Source organism: Varroa jacobsoni, unplaced genomic scaffold (genome assembly GCF_002532875.2).
Source record: "Varroa jacobsoni isolate VJ856 unplaced genomic scaffold, vjacob_1.0 scaffold_487, whole genome shotgun sequence".
Classification (NCBI taxonomy): Eukaryota; Metazoa; Arthropoda; class Arachnida; order Mesostigmata; family Varroidae; genus Varroa; species Varroa jacobsoni.
Window position 1 is genome coordinate 102,796 of NW_019213389.1, and position 21,566 is coordinate 124,361.

The window sequence follows — 21,566 nt, forward strand, 5'->3', positions numbered from 1 at the left end:
TTCATGAGCACTTGCACCTTTCATCCGTTTACATAAATATGTAAGACGCAAAAAGTTCCCTCTCGTTTCCCCGATCGGTTTGTTTGTCTACACCCTAATCAGTCCGTCCTATGAAAGGCAGATGGTAGTCCGATAGAGCGGCATCTCGTTTGAGATTGACGACTGCCAGTCACTCGACTGGCGCAGAGGATTCAAGAAGCCTTTTAGCATTTCAGTATCTATAACATTGTTGTCTCTCGGCATGCCTTTACCTAGCCCCATGCGTCTAGGAGGACAAAAAGGGTTATTTCCTTTCCCATTACGCATAATTTGTTATGTCTTTAATTAATTATACGTGCGTATAAACCAGTTATATTTAACGTAGATAACTGTGCCTATTCTTCCTCTCTTATTGCTCTGATCATTCCTTTCAGCGTCGATTATAGATCTATCTGTCTCCGGATACTTTTTATTACAGCTTGGATGTTTTGTTGCTTACCGTTGTGGTTACATGGTCTTTCAAGCGACAAAATTTAGCCGAGAAGGCGAACGGCAAAACGCTGCAATGCCTGTTAGATTAGCGAAGCCTTTTTTTGCATTGAAAATTCCCTCGGAATAATAGCAGTGGCATGACTGTGTTAGTGATGGCGTCCTCTATCTGCATCACCGTACGGGTTGTCGCTGTAAGGATTCTGCTGGTGCCTATTGCAGCGGTAGGCGCGAAAGTCGTAGAGGGTAGGCCAAAATGAAAGCTATAATCGTGTTTCTAGTACCAGAGATGATAGTTAAGCTGTCCTGACGCTACAGTGAGTACAAAGTGCCGTTTGTACTGTGTTTCTGCTAACCACTGCTTGTCGCTGCCTACAGTGCCGTCCGCCTGTATAGCATTGACGTTTTTCTCTATCGATGCCTACGCTACATCTCACTAAATCAGAGCTGACACTGGAAACAGCCCCACTAAAGGCCTCATTTCTGGGTGCTCAGCATAGAGACGTCGGATAGCTTTAACAGCAGCAAAAACCATTGATCTGTCATTTTGACTTCGGAACAGCTGCCTAATTAATTCCATTGCCAGCAACTGATGCGCGACTACGACGATGGCGGCAACAGCAGCGATTGAAGTTACTTTATAGGCAGTCCATTATCATTACTGCTGGCTATCGATCTTTGCTTTACCGCTACTGAACTTTTTCAACTAGCCGTCAAAAAAAAAGGAAGCACTGCGACGAGCGGACGATGGCAAAAAGATGAATCACTCTGACGCTTGAGTGCTTCTGACATTGTCCGGAGAGTAGGGCTGGCAGCAAGGGCAAGTCAAACGATTCTCGACCTTCAGTCAGTCAGTCACTCGGTGATGGCGACGACGACTCAACGATCGTACGAGTAGAAGTCAGGAATTAACTCCGGAATAAACCCAGACGCGTCACTGTCAAAAGATGGCGACCACTAACATGGTAAACACACGGACAGATATACTGCAGCAGCAGTTGTGGCAAACGACTGAAGACAGTGCGATATAGAAATGAAAAACAGGAAGTGGGATCATTTCATATCGCAGATAACGTAACCTTCGTCCTGAGTAAATCACCCACTCAAGACGTACTAGAGCCTTAAACGGCAAACTCGATCTTTGGAACGTATGCTTGTCCTATTACGTACACTAGGGAAAGAGAAACACAGTGTTACAAGAACGGTTGCAATTATTATATAACAATAACAATGATTATATAGAAAAGTGGTAATTGCGCAATGTATGATCGAGGTAACATATTGCACAGTACTATCAATGTGCGTTACAAAACGAGAGATAACGCAAAATCAATATTGGTAGTACGTCTACACTGGAGTGATACACTGGCCTTGTTACAATTGAGGGGACGTACTCTCTGGTTAATATGAATTGAAACGTTTTACATTCTACTAGAGTAGCTGAGCAAAACGGGTCCAAGAAGGTTTAGGTAAAGCTGAAATGCTCTAGTCTATTTCCATTTACTTATGGATAAGATCTCTACTATGTATATATTCAGCTAATTTCTTATCCTGAACTTTGTTTATATTCTGGCAGCCAGAGCCCATAACATCGCTGTAGTGGTACAATGGCAACGTGTTTGTGTGTTAGCCTAGAAATACGTAAGTCGGTCCAGCATCGAAAACGGGCGTAGACAAATTTTGCTAAAAGCCAGCCGTCTGAAACGATGCTAAACGGCAACACAAACCGCAAAGTTGAAGCACTGATGTTGCTGGTTGCCACGAGCTTGCCTGCTAACCACTAGAAAGGTCTAATCTTTGCTTTGGCGTCCTGATTTCTGACCAGACTGTTTTCTTTTCTACTGAACATGTCGCGAAGCTATCCATAGCTCTATAGCATGATACGGTGTCGGTTTCTGCGCATTTGCGTACACTCTTACTCCTAGTATGTGTATGATAGTAACCTTGTTGTCAGTCTTGGATGGAGAATCTCAAAATATGCTGGTAGGTTCGTTAGTGCCTTTCTTCTTTCGTCTCGGCCGATTCGTTAAGCTCCTTTTTGTCTGTCTAATGGCTTTATGCGGCGTCCAGTCGAGCAGAAAACGACAGTCCTTGTAGTGACAGATATTCCTGTTTTCAATATCTTCGTCGTTATGCTTGTTGACATTCTTCTCGTTTCCGAAGACAGGAATAAACTGGTCATCAGTCTATTTACCGCTTGCAGGAACTCTTCCTGCCATTTTGCTTTTCGACCGGGACTGAGGAGGCCGTCTCGTCGAAGCGTGCCTTTCCAACATTTTCGCACTGTTTTAGTAACTTGTCTTAGTTCCCTCAACCACCTATTTCTTCAGTCAGCGCACGAATACTACAAAATGCTACCTGACGAAACGGCGCAGGCAAAGCCCTATCGAGACTAGGAATTTTCGTGGGTGCCCGATATTAGCGGTCCGAGTCCTCGTCAATCTTTGTTAACCTTTTCGAATGTCTGAGAGGGAGATTTCCTGAAATAAAGAAGTGGATCCGCAGTCATCCGCTTTTAGGCTGTGTGTGCTCCTTCGCGTTTTTTGGACCCTTGAATTTTTACCACCCGTGTCGGCGACTTCAAATAAAAATTAGTGAATTCGCAATATTGTTTATGTTCGTAACTGTTAGTAAAATCCGCTTGCAAAATTAGAGAAGTAAGTTGAAAACACAATCTTCGAGTGATCTGCATCTCGATTTGAAGTCGGGATCAAAACCAATGGCTAGAACATTTAATCAAGACGTTCGTGAGCTGTGCCTTCGTCGAGGCATGCAGTAGGTACACCTCATACAAGTGCTGTCTTTAAGCAGATGAAGCTTCTGGACACGATATCAATTTTTCCAAAGTTATCTCAATTTATGAAGTTTTTTCATTAGAAACTCATATGTATATATATACATATATATATTTGGAGACAAATTTTGTGGGCCAGCCGATTGAAGTATAAAGATGAATAAAGTGAATCATATGGATTATAGTTGTCGGATCTTTGCAAGGGTCAGCATCAAGGTCCCTATGGCAGTCGAGCCTCTATTTATGCTTAAACCATATCAAATGCTGCAATTGTTGATCTGGTATTACATGGAAACGGAATACCTTAAGGTGGCGGTAATTGTGATCGTCGATGAGTGTATGGTACTTCTTTTTTGAATGGTCAATCTCGGCTGGTTGACGCCCCATCCTGCTTCTCTGTCTGTTTGCGATAGTTTTGTCAGTGTTTGAAAAAGGCTTTGCGGCCGCGGAAGCTTCACTCGATGACGATCTTTTATTGGGCGAAAGTTTTTCTACAGCATCTTAATTAACTAAAATCACTGTGAAAGCGTTCGCAACATGAAAATACTTTGTTGAATTATTATATTTAAATTAATAGCATCCTAATAGGATAAAATAAATGAAAAACTAAAGATAAGAGTTGTTGACTCGGCAGGTATTGCGTTTACTGTGGGCTCAGTAAACGTAACACCTATCGGGTCACACAGTAAAATACCGTTTTATGAGAAATTTTTTCGATGAAAGTAAATTTCGTTGTTGTCGCATTATATGACTAGATAAATGTGAGGCGAAACAAGAACGAATACGTTCCTTCGGCAATCAATTGCGATTGGTTAATGTTATAGAATATGTTATTTTAACATTTAACGTATATTATACGTGTATCAGCTTCATCATTCAAGCAAAGATCATAGATTGCTTATTACCCGTCACTCTCTGACGCCAGCAATATCGATATATAACCGAAAGCGGTCATCGGACCCAATTCGTTGACGCTCTGGATTCGTTAAGCAGCTGGCTAGTAGCTCAAGCTGGACTCCTTCACAACGTTCACAGACAACGAGGCTATATCGCTACTTTTCTTCACTATCGATTTTCCAGGCTTCTCATCACGCCGACTGCACTACGCTTTTCAACGCTGAAAAAATCAACAATAATAACAACAACAGCAGCAGCGTTAACGGCGGCATCCTTTCGTTTCCCTGCCGCAGCTTCTAAGGACTATAACTGAGCGAATCCAAGGATTCAAGCTGTAGTTGTAGTGGTAGCAATAATGGCCATTCACAGCCACCGACTGATAGAGCGCCATTATTATTTTTAGCCTCTGCTGATCTCCTGGTTCCGCTTTGGCCTGTTTTTGTATGACGCATGTTTGGTTCATTGAGAATTGAAGAAGGTAACGACATGCAGGACTATTTTCGGTTTAACCGTTTCTACATATATATATCGCATAGATGTAGTACTTATATGTACATATAGTTATCGTAATCATATGACTGGTGAGGTAATACGCGAACTAGGCACCTGTTATATTTCCGGATTTAAATATATCATTATAAAGGTTATTTCAGTCAAATGGACGGTACGTTTAGCCATACCGGCTATTGATTCTGTATATAATATATATCGATATGGATATAATATGTAATCGTGTTGATAAGCAATGTTGTTAAAAGGGCATATAAAGGTCTGCGCGATGGCCATTTTAGCTTCTTTCGTTGCCAGCTCCACGTGGTCATAATAAAAACCCATCGTCCGTCCTGACGACATTTCCTTTTCGTCTTATTCCCATCTCTCTTATTCCCTCTATTTGTTTTGCATCCTTTAAATCAACCTCATTATGCGACGAAACATTTTCGAAAGAGCTCTGTTATAAGACAGATTGAAATGTCATTAGTGAGATTCAAGCGTACGCATACGCGGGACGAGGAGCTTCACGGTGGCTGTTACGGTCGTGTAATTTAGCCGCCGGTAGAACTTATGCACAGGTTGACAAATAACTTGAGGATAAGAGGGCTAATCAACTAGAAGAACAAGTTAAATATGTATTTTTCTATTCTTAGCCGTTGAAGGGCGTTCGTTAGCTAAAGAGACTCAGGATCTCATCTGTAGCCGTTTTTGTCGTAGATGCCGGAGGCCGCATGTTCACGAAACAATTCTAGACCTCTCAGAGTCGAACCCGAGGCCACTTGCTTCAGCTACAGCTACCGCGGTCATTGCTACTATTATTATTGTGACCGCCATCTATCGCCACCAAATGTAATGGAAACCGGGACGCAAAACGCATAAAGTAGAATTTCCATTTGATTTCACCCAGTTTATGTTTTCAAAGTTGGGTTTGTTTTCCTCAAAAGATCCTCTAGCGGCAGTTCACGTCTCCCGTCCCCCTGTCACTTTCTATTTCTAAGGAAGTGTGGCCCTCTCTGGTGGGTTGCCGGCTTGCCGCTTACTAGCTTTCCCCGCTCGAGGGTCAGTCCACGCTAGCAATCAACGTATGCATGCAGGCAAGCAAAAAAGCTATCTCCGAGGCGAGGAGTGGCAGGTGCGCGCTCATTCGCATGTGGGCGTATACAAACCCGTTTTAAATAGGTTGTTTTACCACTCATTCACTAGACTTCGGTGCTACTTGAAAAGATACTTCTCTTTCCGCTTCAGTCTGTCTTCGATTCTCCTCGCCCATTCTTTTAGCTGCTCTAACTGCAATTACCTGTGTTGCTGACGCGGCTCCGCTTTTTGTCTGAAGGCTCTCTCGATACAGCTTCATCTTACCTTGGCATCGCAGCTGTCTGTATCTATATTATCTTACTGCTGGGCCTTTTTATCCGCCATGACTAGCTCATCTAAAGCCGTCCGTAACAACGAAAGTTTAAGTTGCCCGGCCTCTACGAACTCGTAGCCACGCTCCTTTCTATCCCTTTCCACAGCGTCCCTTTCATTGGCCTTTTACGTGCTGCTGCTGCTGCACTTCTTATGCCATTGTCGTGACTTCATTCCCTCGAAACTTTCAAATCGTCAATCGTTTGCTAACCATCCGCTCTCGTTTTGCAATTGGGTTTCACAGTTGGGCCGATTCTCGGACTCTAAATGAATAAGAGCTCTGATTAGGCGCAGTTAGTTGTGCGATTATGCCGTTACGCGTTAGCAAATCGAGTTGCGTCACGTGGGTGCGATTTCGACGACAACAAGAACATGGCATCGATATCAAAGAGCACAAAGAAGAAGCGCCCAGCGTCGTCAGGGGAGAATACGTATATGTTCGATGAGTATGAAAGCAGCCAACTACGATTCACAAGCACGCATCAACTAGAATAAGAATCGGGAGATGAGGTGCGGGAAATAAAGCGAAGCGGCAAGGGGCTGCGTGTGTCCCTGCTCTCCTGGATGTCTGTGCAACACATGTGTTCTTTCTTTGCCTCACAAAGCCTTTAGCAGATACATACATTAAGGTGTCCATAATAATTTACTGGTTTTCTTAATTTTCGTACCAGCGGTAAACGCTGTCCCTATTTTCGTCATTGGCGTCATCGTCATTGGCGAAGAACCGTAATGGAACGTGGAACGGAAACCAATCAAAGAGCACACTGATTTGTGTATCCTCATTTACTGCTGTGACACCCACCCATTCTAACACCTACGAAAGTAAGTAACAAACGAAAAAAATGGCCATTATAATTTTAACTCACATATACACAGCTGTACTTTATGGAATGAACCAATGCATCGAACTCACGACTAGTTTGGCTTTCAGCCTACGACCATTCATTTGGAAACACCTATTCAGTAATCTAAGCTTACTGTTGTATTGCTTCTGGTCTTAGAGGATATCGTTTCGATTTTTAGCGGTAATACGCGCGAGCTCAATACATCTTCGCCAGAAGCAGTAAATCTTCAATCGCCTGTTGGTGCTAGTAAAAGGTTTTCGCTCGAGAAAACGGCTGTACAAGATCCTTACGTATGATCTTTACGCGGCGTAAACCCTACAACGTAAACGTACAACAAAGCTGAAACTGGAGATTTTTTTTTTAATATTCTATTTATTCATTTACGGTTTGTCGTTATTGAGATCGACGAAAACCTTACCGGATCATTTGGTGGGGATGATCAGATCTGTAATACAATGGTTACGTCACGTGTTTTTATTATAATTTTATAGTAATACCTGCTATAATTGGAGGATTTAGAAATTGATTAGCTCCTTTGATAATTTCAGCGCCTTATATAGCGTTTGACTCGAAGACGACGTTTACAGTTGTCCCAATGCATTCGGTCGTGGGACGTATTGATGAAAAATACGTTGTGCTGCGTTCAGGAAATCGTCGTAAGGGTTAACACTGGATCGAAATAGAAATTTCTCAGCGAAAGCTTTGACGCGTCCAATTCTAATCGAACGAAGTTTATTGTTTGTTTTAACTGATAGATTGAAGCTGCGATCTGAGCATCTAATGCCGTATAAAGCGTTCGTTTTTAGCGTTCCTACCGTTAGTAGCGGTGTTATATAGTGTCGATTAGGTAGTCAACAGTCGTATCTCTTTAATAAGTATATAGTAAAGCCAATTGTGTTCAATGGATAATTTTTCTGGATTTCTATAGTAACCTCTTATAGTAGTAGTAAATAGGCTTGACGTAGCTGATTAAAATAAAACGTTCACGGGATAGTTTGCTACGTGTAGGTAATGTATGTATGTACGTATGTAAAGATGCACGGAAACCGCCGGAGTGATATTTACAATTAGATCATACTCGTGAGATCTGTTCCAACGTTGAGCGTTATCAGCTGGGCGTTAGCTATTTACATGTCTGCTGTACTATCCTCTAAGTGCTGTTGTTTTATGGGTGAAACCGCATGAACATAACTAAGAGGGCACCGCCATTGTTGCTGCTATTGCTACTGCAATAACAGCCAAACTGTCGACTTCTGGTGAACAATTGGGCCAGTTTGGGTTAAACATTCACACAGAACTCCGCTGTATTCTATACAAGTCGCCATAATAAAAGCTGCAACGTATATAGGATCGTTCGTGCCGCGGCGTCGGCCGCCTAGTTTTTTTCTTACCATTACTCTCTCGCTGAAGTAATCCATGAAAATGCGCGAATCACACCGTCCGTGCGAGAGTCTGAGTCGCTGTTGATACTGTGTTCGGTGCCAGGCGACGATGCCTTTTGCCTTCAACGTTTGCCTACTTGCTGTACCTTACGTGTGATCATACACAATAGCAAAGCTAAACTATACTCAACGACTTGTTGCGTTGCCGTACCGACTCGCGTTGTGCGTCCTGTGGATAATAGTACGTCCGGATCAACAGGGACGGTTATAACGGCAGCTCCTCATTGACTACCGGTAGCGTTACTTCACTCCGTAGTCGAGAACGACGGTTCAGTTCTGTGTATTGATTGTAGGCATTATGCTGCCCGTGTTTTGAGATCCACTCCCGTTCGTACTCTCAAAGCTGTGGCCTGTGAGCCTCCTTGTTCGGTTCTATATTTTCCTTACAGTAATAATACGCTACATCATTCACTGGACGTGTCGTTTCTATGGGAGATTTTTACGAGACGACCTCTATTCCGTGTCGATGGGACAAATTTAGAAAGCATCAAAAACACATCGCCTCAAGTTCGCACGTCTATCAACATTCTTAAGTGAATCGGTAGCATATATATATATATATATATATATATATTGCCACACGCGGATAGACAGGCAAAGAAGCGCAAACTTACGCGATCGATCTATTCTATACCGCCAGCATTAGTACTGCTTCGATTCTCAGTCAGGTCGTGCACTTATTTATTTAACACTGACCGTGTTGCTGTCGCGGCCTTACACATTTCTTGCCGAGTTTGAATCCACTGGCTGACTGTGACTGATTGATTCTATCACAGCGACAGAAACGAGAGAAAGTTGTCTTCCTGTTCGTCTTGTCCTTGAGACACGCGTACGCACACATCACGGACGATGATGCTTCAGAGATGCCGCTGCCCCCTCCGGCAGCATAGACAGCGGACCTCTATAATGAGAGCCGAAAACAAGCGGTGTAAACAACGAGAAATTTGTGTTGGATTTATGCCAACACGATTACTATACTTCTCACCGACAGCATGGGTAATAGGGCTATAACATCAGTCTGGATCAGTGCTAAAAGACGTTAAAAACGCGGAATCGGCCGACGGAAGAGGGTGTCCGGCCTGATTAACATGGCCGAATTTTGATAATGAGCTTTTTAATGATAATGATTTTGTAATGAGCTTGCAGGGTACGCGTTCAGTATATATTCTGACGGTGTGTTGGATGATTACATTGAAACTTCTTCTCATCGCTCTACATGTAGTATGCTAATGTATGCTTGATTGAGTTAAAAAGCATTAGAACTGTGTGGCCTGGTATTTTTATAGAGTCTGTATGTTGTTTTTGCACGTTTCTTCACAAACGGATTAGGTCGGGCTACTAGGATCGCACTACTTGAAAGTAAAATAAGAAGCCAGACAGTGCGCTTCAACAATAGAATAACAACAGAGTACAGGATCACTGATTTCAACGGACATATTTCTTACTGTATTATAGTTATTAGCGAAACCTAAAGGAAACCTACGCGAGCCGGCGATGAAGGTTCCGGACCGTTGACGCAGCCCGTGTAGGAATATATTATTAGTATAGTAGCTTTTACTTTACATACCCTCCTTTTGAACTAGGAGAGTTCGTCATGTCGACACTGAATCTATGTTGCATTCGTTGACACACAGGCGGACGCTTTGATATACGACGGGATGTCTGATAACGAAGTTTGTTGTTCCGCCCTCCGAAGGTCAGTCTCACTGCCCTTATCTGTATAAATTGATTCTATTCTCTACATTAACATAGCCTATACCGATGTCGCCATTCCGTGACTTGTTACTACAGTGACTTAATATTTGTACTTGAAGTTCACTGGAGAATAGCCTGCTCTTCAAGTCGATCGACTACTGAGTACCAGATGTTGCCATAACTAAACAATAATCGTTTATTAATCTCCAATAAAATTGGAGGGATCTTTTTTTCTAGCCTTGAACTTTCTAAATTGGGCTCATTTTGTAAATAGCAATTTCGTAGCTTGTAAAATTCAATACTAGTCTATTCTAAATAAAATAGGCTTCAGTCCAATCTGCCTCGAAATGATGTGCAGGATTCTGAGAACAATGAGGGATGGAATGATCTATGTAAATAGTTCAGACTTTCCTATCATTGCTCAACTATGATTTCGCCCTAGCATGAAATAAAAATGTGCTACAACGTCCTATTAATATTACTATTCATCTTTGCGCGAGTGCTTAACAAAATTGTAACAAAAAATGGTGATTCAAACGAGTACGTGCTACATCAGATGTTTATTGGTATATATGTGTTTTTTTTTTAATTCTACTTAATGGACTCATTATCTAGAAATGACTATGTAATCGAGCTGCAGAAGCCTTAAATTTATCGGCGAACGATAAATGCCTAATTGCTTTATTAAGCGTATATCTGATGTTTATTAGCTAGTTATGCTTGAAATGTAAAGCTTTAAATATCGTACGTAAGAAGAGCGCAAGAAAAAAGGCTTATTTTTTCACAAGCCAGAGTAAACTGTTGCCTGCTATGAACACGAATATCTTCTCCTCTCTGACGATTGTTTATCTCTGTATATTTACAACTATTTCCTTTCAAATAGTGTCTCTACGTTTGTCCACCTGCAAGGACTGGTCGTATATTTAGCTGCAATCAACTTCGCCATTACGTACTTATGTTTCGGAACTTAAAGGTCCGCAGCAAAATGCTATCAGTGTCATCCTTCGAATTTGCACAGTAGTTAAATCTGCTCGGCAGTTAGCCTATGCCTTTAACACCCAAAGACGTGAGACTATCCCTTCATTTTTCTTGCCCGCCATCGCACTCTCTGAACACGGGATCAGTTCCATTCTACAGACATGAAGTAGAGCCCATAGGCTCGTCTAGCAGTTCGACAAAACATATGAACCAGTAGTTAATTTCGTGCACACGATGAAACGAATTCGGGTAAGGAAAAATGTTCTCAATCTATAGTACACGTACGTATAAACGTAAGATTCCAAAACGAAATACGGAAAAGTTTACGGAAAACATTTCGGAAACATCCTGTTTAGGCTGCTAGTAGATTTTAGCAGATGATGACTGAGTATTCCAGGGATGTAGGGAAATGATTCTAGTGCATCGCAGTTCAATGGAACGTCAGTCAAGAAGGGTTGACACGGCGCAGGTCTAGCCTGACCGTTGTGTCAAGCAGCGAGCCTTCCATCATGACCTTTTTTCCAACATTATAGTACCGTATTAAAGCTTTGTGGATTAGTGCTAAACGTAAATGACGCTGGAAATGAGATAATAGGTTGAGTAGAATAGGTTAAAGGGTAGGTAGTTTCAGGACAATGATAATATACAATAACAACAGCAATAGCCAAATATTGCCTTTCTTTAGCCTTTTGTTTTTTTGTCAATTTACGGTCAGACGTATACAAGTGGTAATATATTCACGAGCTATTGCACCATTAATGAGCACTAAAGTTAACACAATTTTGCTAATTAAGAAATGACACTGAAAAGAAAAGTTTTCTATTCGGACAGACTCCTATAAATCCTAATTATAATACGACGCGTGGACACAAGTAGGCCCGTGTTTTTCCCGCGTCACCTTTCAAATAATTCCAATGTCGTTAGAGGACCAAGCACCCGTCAAAATGATGAAGTATACTGATACCAGCGTATTTCATTTTCAGATACACTTGACTTAGTTACAGTTTCCCGTACCTCATTTTCGCATGCCGGTCTTAAAGTCTTAAGTATTTTAGGTATGTCGGTTTTAAGTGTTTTCGGTTGGCCAAAGCTAAGACTTCTGCCGTGAACGGTTAATCACAAAAATTCTGCAGAGTAACAGTAAATAATAGTATTTATTTAAAATTTAGTAAATTCTCTACCTGGTCTTTCGTATTCATGGCAATATCTTCATTCGGCCAACTCCTGCAGGCGCAATTTATCAGGGGGCTAAAAAAGCAACAAAATCCAATGAAAAGATCGCAACGATCTTAAACAATAATGGAGTAGAAAACAAAGAGGAGAAAAACGTCCTGATAACGGTGACAACTTTCAGTGAGGGCAGGAGCAGCAGCAAAAAAAAAGGTACGTACATTGACAGACACACATATTAGGCCTGCATAATAAAGTGAAGCGCACTTAGTTGACTAGTTTTCACGATTCTATGGACTGCGTTAGTGAAGGAATCGGTCTAGCTTAACGCTTCTTCGTAATCCCGAAAAATAAAATGAGCGTGGGGCAAAAAATACTGTGAAGTAGATGAAGCACAATAGCGGGGAAAATATTGACACAGCCGACGATAGCCTCGTATCGACAGCAATAACATTATTTGGGATAATTTTTTTTTACCGCAATTATCTTAAAAGGCACATAACACCAACTGAGGTTGGTCAGTGAGGGGCGCTTCTGTGATTCTACGATCATCTCACTGTGCCATACAATTACTATAAATACAAGTATTGCTTTGTTGCAGATCAACGAGCAGCAACCCTAAGCTTTAGTAAACACTACTCAACCCCATAGATAAGTAAACGAAACAAACTAGATGGTCTGGCATAGACGTGTGTGCGTCCAGCGAAGGAATCAAAAGCTGAAATGGGCAGAAATGCTCGTCCAGATGGTACATGACGAACGTACACCAAAAGAAAACTGAATAAAGCAGCTACGCCTGCGTTACTATTGATCTTTCAGTTGTCCAGTTGGACCGACCTGTTTTTCCAATGTTTGTGTCGAAAGGCATCGAAATACTGCAACAGCGATATATAGACACGTACAGCAGCACCGATCGCATAAGGGCACGATTATACTACTGTTCTATGATGTTTCTTCAATGTTGCCAGTTTAGCCTTTGATATTTTGGCTTCGCAGTGTTTTTTGTTCTGCCCAGAATTTCGACTCGAAATACTCTCTCATTATTTGAATGATGTCCACCACAACTACTCACGTCTATAGTACGCAATCGTATCTTTTAGACAACCCCCATGTATATATATATACATGTTTTGACATTTCTATGTTGCGGGGAACTTGAACGAAAGGTTACGAATTTATTTTGACGACGTAGTACCAAATCAACATCGGGCGTCATAAAAAGTTCGAGCAGTATTGTCCCACTGAAGAAAGCTCACGTGTATGTTTGCAACATGCGTGGAAATGGTTTATCTGTGCATTGGTCAATCTCTGTATTTCACGTACCATAATGCTCTTATTTTCAACTATAGCTCTACCTGTATACGCACGTGTGAAGCGCAAACCGTGAGGTATGGGGGGTATCCGAGCGCCATTCAATTAAGCATTAGTCAAGCCAAAGACTTCTTCCTTGTCTAGTTGATTTCTTCGGGTATGATGAACAGGTTTAATGGAACAGGCTACTAATAACTGAGTTACGAACCACGACGCTTCACTGGTTGCTCCACGAAGGGCTCGACACTCAAACCTAACCTGGAAATAATCATACAACACCTTTGAATTAGAGGCTGCCGCTATATTTACACCTGCAGCGCCATGTACGCGTTCTTCGTGAAGTGAAATTTGGAAGCCACCTTCTTCGTCGACAATGGCCACGTTACTCATACGAAACCTGCCGGTTGGCCTCACGGTGTGCCTTGTAGACCTGGTACAACAGATATCTCGATCTAGAAACAATTTGCTTCATGATCAGGCTACATTGAAGCTCTCGTTTAGTTGCGAAATTGTCGCGGTACCACATATACTTTACTCTTAATAATAAAAGTCTATTGGTACATCTGACCCTCAAATGCAAAGAGTCTACCAGCAGATATAAGGGCGGGTTGCTTTCACATGCATCTTACGCCAGCTTCAGGCTGCATCTCCGCAATGCTTAAACGTCAACATTACATTTTTCCATCATTAGGCCAAAATACAAGGTAAATAAATGGAAGGCAAGGTCAGGTAAAGAGGCCGAGATTTACTGCATCGAATTTTTCGGGCCGATCCTCAATTTCAATTTGCTGAGAAAGCTCTTCTTGTCCTTAACGAGTGAACGGATCAAGTTAGTCATTTGTTACCGCTTTCGATCGAGACTGCTACTTCTGTTATGGTTCCGGCGAACACGTCACTTTCTTTCTGGGAAGTTTGTGGATGGGAGAAGTTTAACTTTCTGCAGAAAGATATGGTAGCATGAGGCGATTCACTAATTTATTGATAGAAATGCCTGGGCGGCGCAACAGCAGTATTTGCAAGGAAGAAAATTCACAGCCGAGTACACCCTTTAGATTACTGAGAATTACGACATAACAGTTAGTACGAGCACTCTTGTCTTTAAGTGAGAAGAGGTAGATCAAGTTCAAGTGACCAGGGCTTGTAAGATGTATTATATAGGAATATAAGTGCCAGTCACTTAATTAACTAAGTCAATATTTTATAGAGCTGCTACGTAAGGACACGTCGATATAACTGAACTCAACTCCACGAAACGAAAACAAGACTCAAATTCTAGGTATGCATCTTCAATAAATTTTGAACTTTATCGCAGTGTAGCATTGAAATTAACAGGATCTAATTAAATAATTGTGTAATTTTTTTACTAAGAGCAAATTAGACTCGGCCTGGAAGTTAATTGACGGTTTTATGTCGGAAATTTAAACAAATCTTATGTTTTTATGATAACTTGAACAGCGAAACGTTTACAGGCAAATCATCTTTTATTTATATATGTTATATTTGGGTAAATAGTCTTCGAAGCCTAACTTGCTTCAACTTCTTTTCACAGACTTATTTTTTCAATAACATATTTTCGTTTTATTAACAATGGTAAGGAAGCTATTACATCCAAACGCTAGAAAGAAAATACAAACTATTTTCTGTATAGCGGGTCAATCGGAGTCAGCTTCATGATTTACTATAGGGAATATTAATCAAAAGCTTTCTTTTCTTTTTTTTTTTTTTATTATAAAACCACCGTATTATGAGATTTCATAGTAAGTAACGAAACCATTTAAACTTTAATTCGAATATAACTAAACATATAGCCACCGCACAAAACTTTATTAAAAATTAATTAAACCTTTTATAATAACCTTTAAATAAAAAATTAACTCAATTAAAAAAAAATGAAAAATTTATAGTACCTATATTTTAAAATAAACCGTAGATATTAACAATAAAAATATGATACTAATCGTATCGCTAGGGTACAATGTGTTATATGACACTTTGATTATTTCTTTGTTATTAAAAAAAAAGTTTCATATTAATTATTTCATAGAGAAATACCTTTTTCTCGGATTTTACTTCTCACCAATTTCTCAAACTATTTTATATCAAAATAAATAAATATTCGTTGACATAAATAATGGTACACTGTGTAGAAAAAGGCGGTCCTTTCATTGCGCGCTTATCGTTGGCTGTACTGCATCTGCCCTGTATGCCCACTTCTCTTGCGCGTCTTATAACGAACGGTTTACCCCCGCCCATTTTGTTGCTGCCGTTGCTAATTTAGTGAGTGGTAACAAGCTAAGGGTCATTTCTGACTTCTCCTTTCTTATTGATCGTGATCATTTGTAGGAGAGCGCAGAGGAGACGTCGATGGGAAAGGAAAACGCTAGAAGTTCAATGATTACCTAATATATCTACTTGCACTAAATCGGCATTGAAAACGATTTGTCTATTTCCTGTTGTTGTTACTATTGCTGTGTAAAGGTCGCCGTCGGTTATTTGGCTTACTGCCCTCTAACGACTCTTTGCCCGCTAACGATTGCTGGTCGTTATTATGCTATAGCTTTTGTTGAGGTCAGCGACTGATTCTTTTGCGGTCCTCATCGCGGCGGCAGCTGTGAATACGGATGCAGCAGTCGCAGTAAATGAAGCTGATACTGAACGACTTCGGCTTTACTCTCTGCTACTGCTTCGATACAAATAACATTATTTGTCTACAGTAAAAGCGTCTTTCATTCTTAGTCCAAATAGCCTTTACTGTTATCGCCGTTGTTTTATCATAACGCGCACCAGATTGGTACGACCTCGTCTGTTCTTTCTGGTGTCATTGTCATCACTCTCGAATTGTTCTGTTGTTAGCATTGCACCGCTGGGTCGGCTGAAGATCTGGCCGAAGTCCTAGTCTTCACGTTGTTCCAACCCAACTTGTTCCCATGCCCTTCACTAGCTAACATCGCAGTGTTGCTCGAACTACACAGATATAAAGAGGTGGGTAGAACAAACGTGTCTGGAAGGGCGGAATCGATTTTGAAGCACGTCTTGACGTAAAGTTAACAACACAGAAAGTCTTAAAAATGCACAAAGGTTGTAGCTCCTTCTGCTGCAAACACGACGCGTTTCTGTATGTATCGATTATATGCTTTCAAGCATTTGCTGACCAACAGACGATAGGCTTTCGTCTTTGGCAAGCTGTATTGCGACGAGGATAAGACATGTAACGCAGCGAAAAAAAAAAAAAGCATTTATTTTAATGCGTATATTGCAAAGAAAACTGATTGATTTATTTTTATCGCTTACTGTCCTATCTGATGAGAAACTAGATGTTGTTATACAAGAAAATCCTAGTGTTTAAAAAGATATAGATCCAACGATGTTGACTACATTAGAAACTGAACGAAAGTATTTGAGTAGATCTGCCATATGTTGAATTTAAATAGGGGCAGCTAATCTGTTACATGCGCCGTCAACAATTTGTTATACGTTCTGAGTGCCGTATACGTTGATGAGGGTGGTAGTCGTGTATTGTAATACAATGTTTTAATTTAAAAATTTATTAATTTTAATATCTAAGTGGTTAGCTTGACGCGTAATATCTCGATAGTTCTCATATATATTTATATAGAAAAATTATCCGTGTGTATAAGCTATGTACCAGAATACTTTTTCTGATGATAATATATATATTTTTTATATAGTATGTTGTTCTTTTATTCTTTCTCGATTTCAAGTGAGAAAGAATTTCTTTGATGATCTTAGAAGTATCAATCACGGTCTGGCTTGTTAGTTAGACAGGTTAAATTGAAGGTCAATGAGGCTCTGAAGTGGCAAATATTTTTCCTAGGTGATCGCCTGTACGAATATTGAAGGTCGATTGCAAACGGTACGTTGACTTAGCTTTGTGCTGACATCAATAGGTTAGCCTATTGTAATACCCACTAGTAAGCCATTTTCCCACACAGACATCTTGAACTGTGATAATTAACTAGTTAATGTTAAAAACGTGACATTTATGTGTATATTTCGAAAGCAAAGTGTGTTTGTTTGAAACTTCCCAGCACTCCATCAACATACCAATCGTCCATGATACGACAGGCATAAAATCAAGCTTATTCGCAGGACGTCTTAACTTGCTATTTGGACAAAGGCCAGAGAGGGCTAGTGCTTCTCTTAGAATTGCGCCCAAAATGCTAGTTTCTGCATTGTAAGCTGTCGAGCCTTCGCGCCAGGAGTTTTTAGAGGTCCCTCCTTGAACCTATCCGTACGTTATTGTAATTCGAAGTGAAACATTCTCCTAGCGTTTAAGTATGGTAGTACGAATTGTCCAGCGTGATGCCATTTGCCGCTTGCACATCAAGTCTTCGTAATGAAGACACATCCTTGCTGTTTGATACAGTCCGTGTCTGCTGTCCGTTACAGATCAATGTACGTAACTGTCACAACCTCGACGGTCGTCAACCGGTCCTGTTAGGAATGGCCACAGGAAGTGGTTAAATCACGTGAACCACATGGTGATTTTGAGATTACACCTATCAGCACAGATATACTTGGAACTCTTTGCTACTCTATGTTCGTTGTAACAAACCTAAAAAAAGTATTCTCTTCGGGAAAGATTGATCGGCCATTCCGTGTAATAATGTGCTATTGACGCTATGCTAAGGTTGCCATCGGATTTTCGAATTGATATATCTGCTCAGGCTGATGCTGCCATAGGACTCGTATATTTGAATAAGGCTTGTTTGAAACTTGAATATGGTGCTTTTTATTTTCACTGCGTAGTGGTCACAGATGACAATCGGATTGTTTTAATTCTTCTTTCGACTTGAACATATCTCGGTAGTATCATCGTTATGTTACATTGATCGACAGCACACCGTCATTTTATTACCACCTAATCAGTGATCTATACCTATTATATGTAGCCCGGAAGTTCTCGGACATTGAAAGGCAAAGGTTGTTAAGAATCCAGAGCATTCTTTAGCCAATGAATTTGTACTCTTGGGTTTCCGTTGGGGCATGGCCTTCTATAGTCAAATGTAATGAATCGGACGAACTGCAATGGTATTCCAACAAAATGTCTTCCAGTAACCTTCCTTTAAAGGGATATTCGCGGAATTATATCCGGGTTTAATAGCTCAATAGAAATTTCAGCAGTATATATCGACTTCGTTGGTTTGTCATTAGTTTTTTTCTGATGAACAAACTGCCATTCCGTCTGGTCTTTCTATTCCATAAAAAGCTAGATCCAGCTCCTATTTGTTCGCATGGAGTACCAGCTTAAATAAAACTCATTCTAATTTTTCTTACTGGTAGATAAGCCGCAAAGATGCAGACCAGAGATAACTTTTTTTTCGTTTGAAGGAGGACAATAGTCGAAAGAAAAATATGCCCTAGATCCTTGATAAGTCGTCTTTAGGTATTCCTACTAGTGAATCCTTTGACTCCATATATCCGTCATGAACACATACTGTATAGAATTGCATAGAATAGAGACCTTTATCGAGCACACGCTTCAACGTGTAATCGTTTAGCTATAGATTTTACTGTGTTTTTTTTTTTTACTAGTTCGTAGCATGGGCATTAACTATTAAGGTAATTCTACGAATGTAATGTAGACACCACAATTAAGCAGTCTATGGCTTTCAAGCCGATCACTGTTGTTACTTCGTTATTGTTATATCGCACGGAAGCAAAACATAGCGGTTGTCACATTAACGCGAGCAACACCGTGCGTCTCTGCTTGTGGAAATCGTAACAAAAGCAGCAGAGAAAAAATTGTCACGCAGGTTCGTGTAGTTCGTTCGTCATTCGTAGCAGCCGTAGTAGTAGTAGTAGTTCACGTTGTGGTACATCTATTCTGTAATGAAGTCAGGCACCTCGTTTAGCCCTTGACTATCAATTCCTGGTCTGAACCTACTCGCTGTTATTGATGTTTACGTCGATGTTGGTAAATTCCGACGTCAGTCAAGAATACCATAACAACGGTTATTTCAGTGAAGGATTATCGTCTGTCGATTGCTCATCATTAACTTATGCTATGCTAGTAGAAGCAACAAGGACTGGCTACAGAAAGGTTGTTGGAAGAATGCATGGGACAGGTCTCAGAGATCGGGCCGGAAAGTGACAACTCAATTTTTCTTTTCGGTTGCCTATCTGTTTTCATGCTAGTGATGTCTCGCAATCATCCAGATCGTCTGGGTAAACTATGGCCACCGATTTGGCGGTGGCTACATTTTCTTTCACAACTTAGAGAACTGTCCTCTCTATAACGTGCACCCTCTGTTACGCGTTTAACGGTTAGCGCCCTGTTGGCTGCTGTTCATAATTCTTAAAGCGACGACTTCGTCGAAGTTGCGTGTCGCCGGTTTCGGCTGCTAATCGGCGCCTACAGGCGAAAGCCAGGGTCCGTCGGTTCGTTTGTCTATCTGCTAAATTCTAAAGGGATATGTTTGACGGTGCGAAAGAAGAACACGCGAACAAGACCGGGCGTCGTCTAGCGCAACGTAACCGCCCCGCTGTTTATCGCTCTGTGCCTACGAAGTGTGTTTTTGTACTCGTCATGCCATGTTTAATCGCAAGACGATGATCTCGTTTTTGTCCAATGAGGGTGTGTGGGGTGAATAAGAGTTATATTGTTTTATGTCTCATCTTCTTTATAATCAGTTGTCTAATTACATGTTTTTTGAAAAATCCTTTTCGTAAAACAGCAGTAAATTTCATGTATCAAATGGAACTAGTGGCTCTTAAATGCTCATATGGCTTGAGTGCTCCACCTTCCCTGCAACAGCAACGTCAGATCTCTAACAGATACCATCAGAGCGAGGAACAAAATTGGACGAAAGTCCCAGACCATAGATTCAATACAACATTTTACTGTTGGTTTGTAGATAGGGAAGCTAGAAAAATGGTTGTAAACAATATTGCTATATAATAATAAATTACTAGTAAGTAATATTAATATACGGTAACTTACTAATTGTAATTAAACTAATATATAACACGAGCCGAGTGTGTCTAAAAGTGTGCACAGATCTAAAACATGAGCTAACCTAAGGTTGATGTAAAAGGGTTTCATCAATAGCTCACGTTAAAAAAAACGCAAAGCGTGTATATTTACTTTTGTAGCCTGCGAAATTAAGTTACAATTTTCAGTGATAAGTATTCTGGGGGAAAAAAGCCACTTAAATCAGCCAAATTTAATTGAACAAATCTATTCTTAATTTCCGCTTAAACATTTAGAAAGTACGGATGAAGCACACTACATATATGTTCTTTTCAAATTATGCGCCTGGTTATATAGTGTATATCTTTGTGACATCGACTGCAGATACGGACCATGGCGGTTTGGAATCGACGATTTACAAAGCTAACTGCGTCACTGTTGAAACATGTACGAAATGCTACTACCGAGTCGAATGATATACTATATAAATGCTAGATTGACGTAATGGTAAACAGCCACACAGAATATCACCGCTGTAATGATTGGACCGCAAGCAGGACAGTTCCCTTGACCCTTTTTTAAGGTCTTCCAGCGTCGAGTATTATCTAGAACACGAAACGCGTTCCATAGAGCGAAGATTATCTTTACGTGCCCAGCATATTAACCCACATTAGTTATATGTAAGCTCTGCAAAACACAGATATTAAGACAAGTGCGCTCACTTTCGTCATTTTTTTCTTTTGATAGTGTCGACTACTTACATTTACTGTAATACTCTATTTTACCAGGCATTCGGCAGGCCTTGAGTGAGGACGGCAACTTTTATTTGCAACAGGATAGAGCATTTGCACACTATCATCGTAACGTAAGGGCGTAATGAGAAGTTTCTAAACGATAGGTTCGACGAACAGATTCTACAGACTACCGTGCTCGTCCTATACCAGACAAAAACCGCTAGGAGATTTAAAAGCCCTTATTGAGCAAAGAATCATCAAGTAATATTCGTTGAATTTTATAAATTAATAGAACATCGTTGTCTTTAGTTTATTGACTAAAATGGCAATAAGTTCTAACATCTATGGCTAGAGGGAAAGTGGTAGTTTTTATGTAGCTTCTTTCGTAATTTGTCATTG

At 40.6% G+C, this 21,566-nt stretch overlaps 1 long non-coding RNA gene across 7 annotated transcripts in view; it reads left to right on the forward strand.

Annotated features, from left to right (window-relative positions):
- The window catches only part of LOC111260886 (uncharacterized), a 93,529-nt gene that overhangs the window by 18,518 nt on the left and 53,445 nt on the right, over positions 1-21,566 (forward strand). Inside the window, exons 1-2 of one of the 7 annotated variants that reach the window (XR_015311253.1) lie at positions 4,028-4,637; positions 6,303-6,880. The exons of 5 other annotated variants lie outside the window; for them this stretch is intronic. This is a non-coding gene — a long non-coding RNA (uncharacterized LOC111260886). Of the gene's footprint in view, positions 1-4,027; positions 4,638-6,302; positions 6,881-21,566 lie in introns of those variants that run through there. One more of the 7 variants, XR_015311252.1, reaches the window with a different exon arrangement.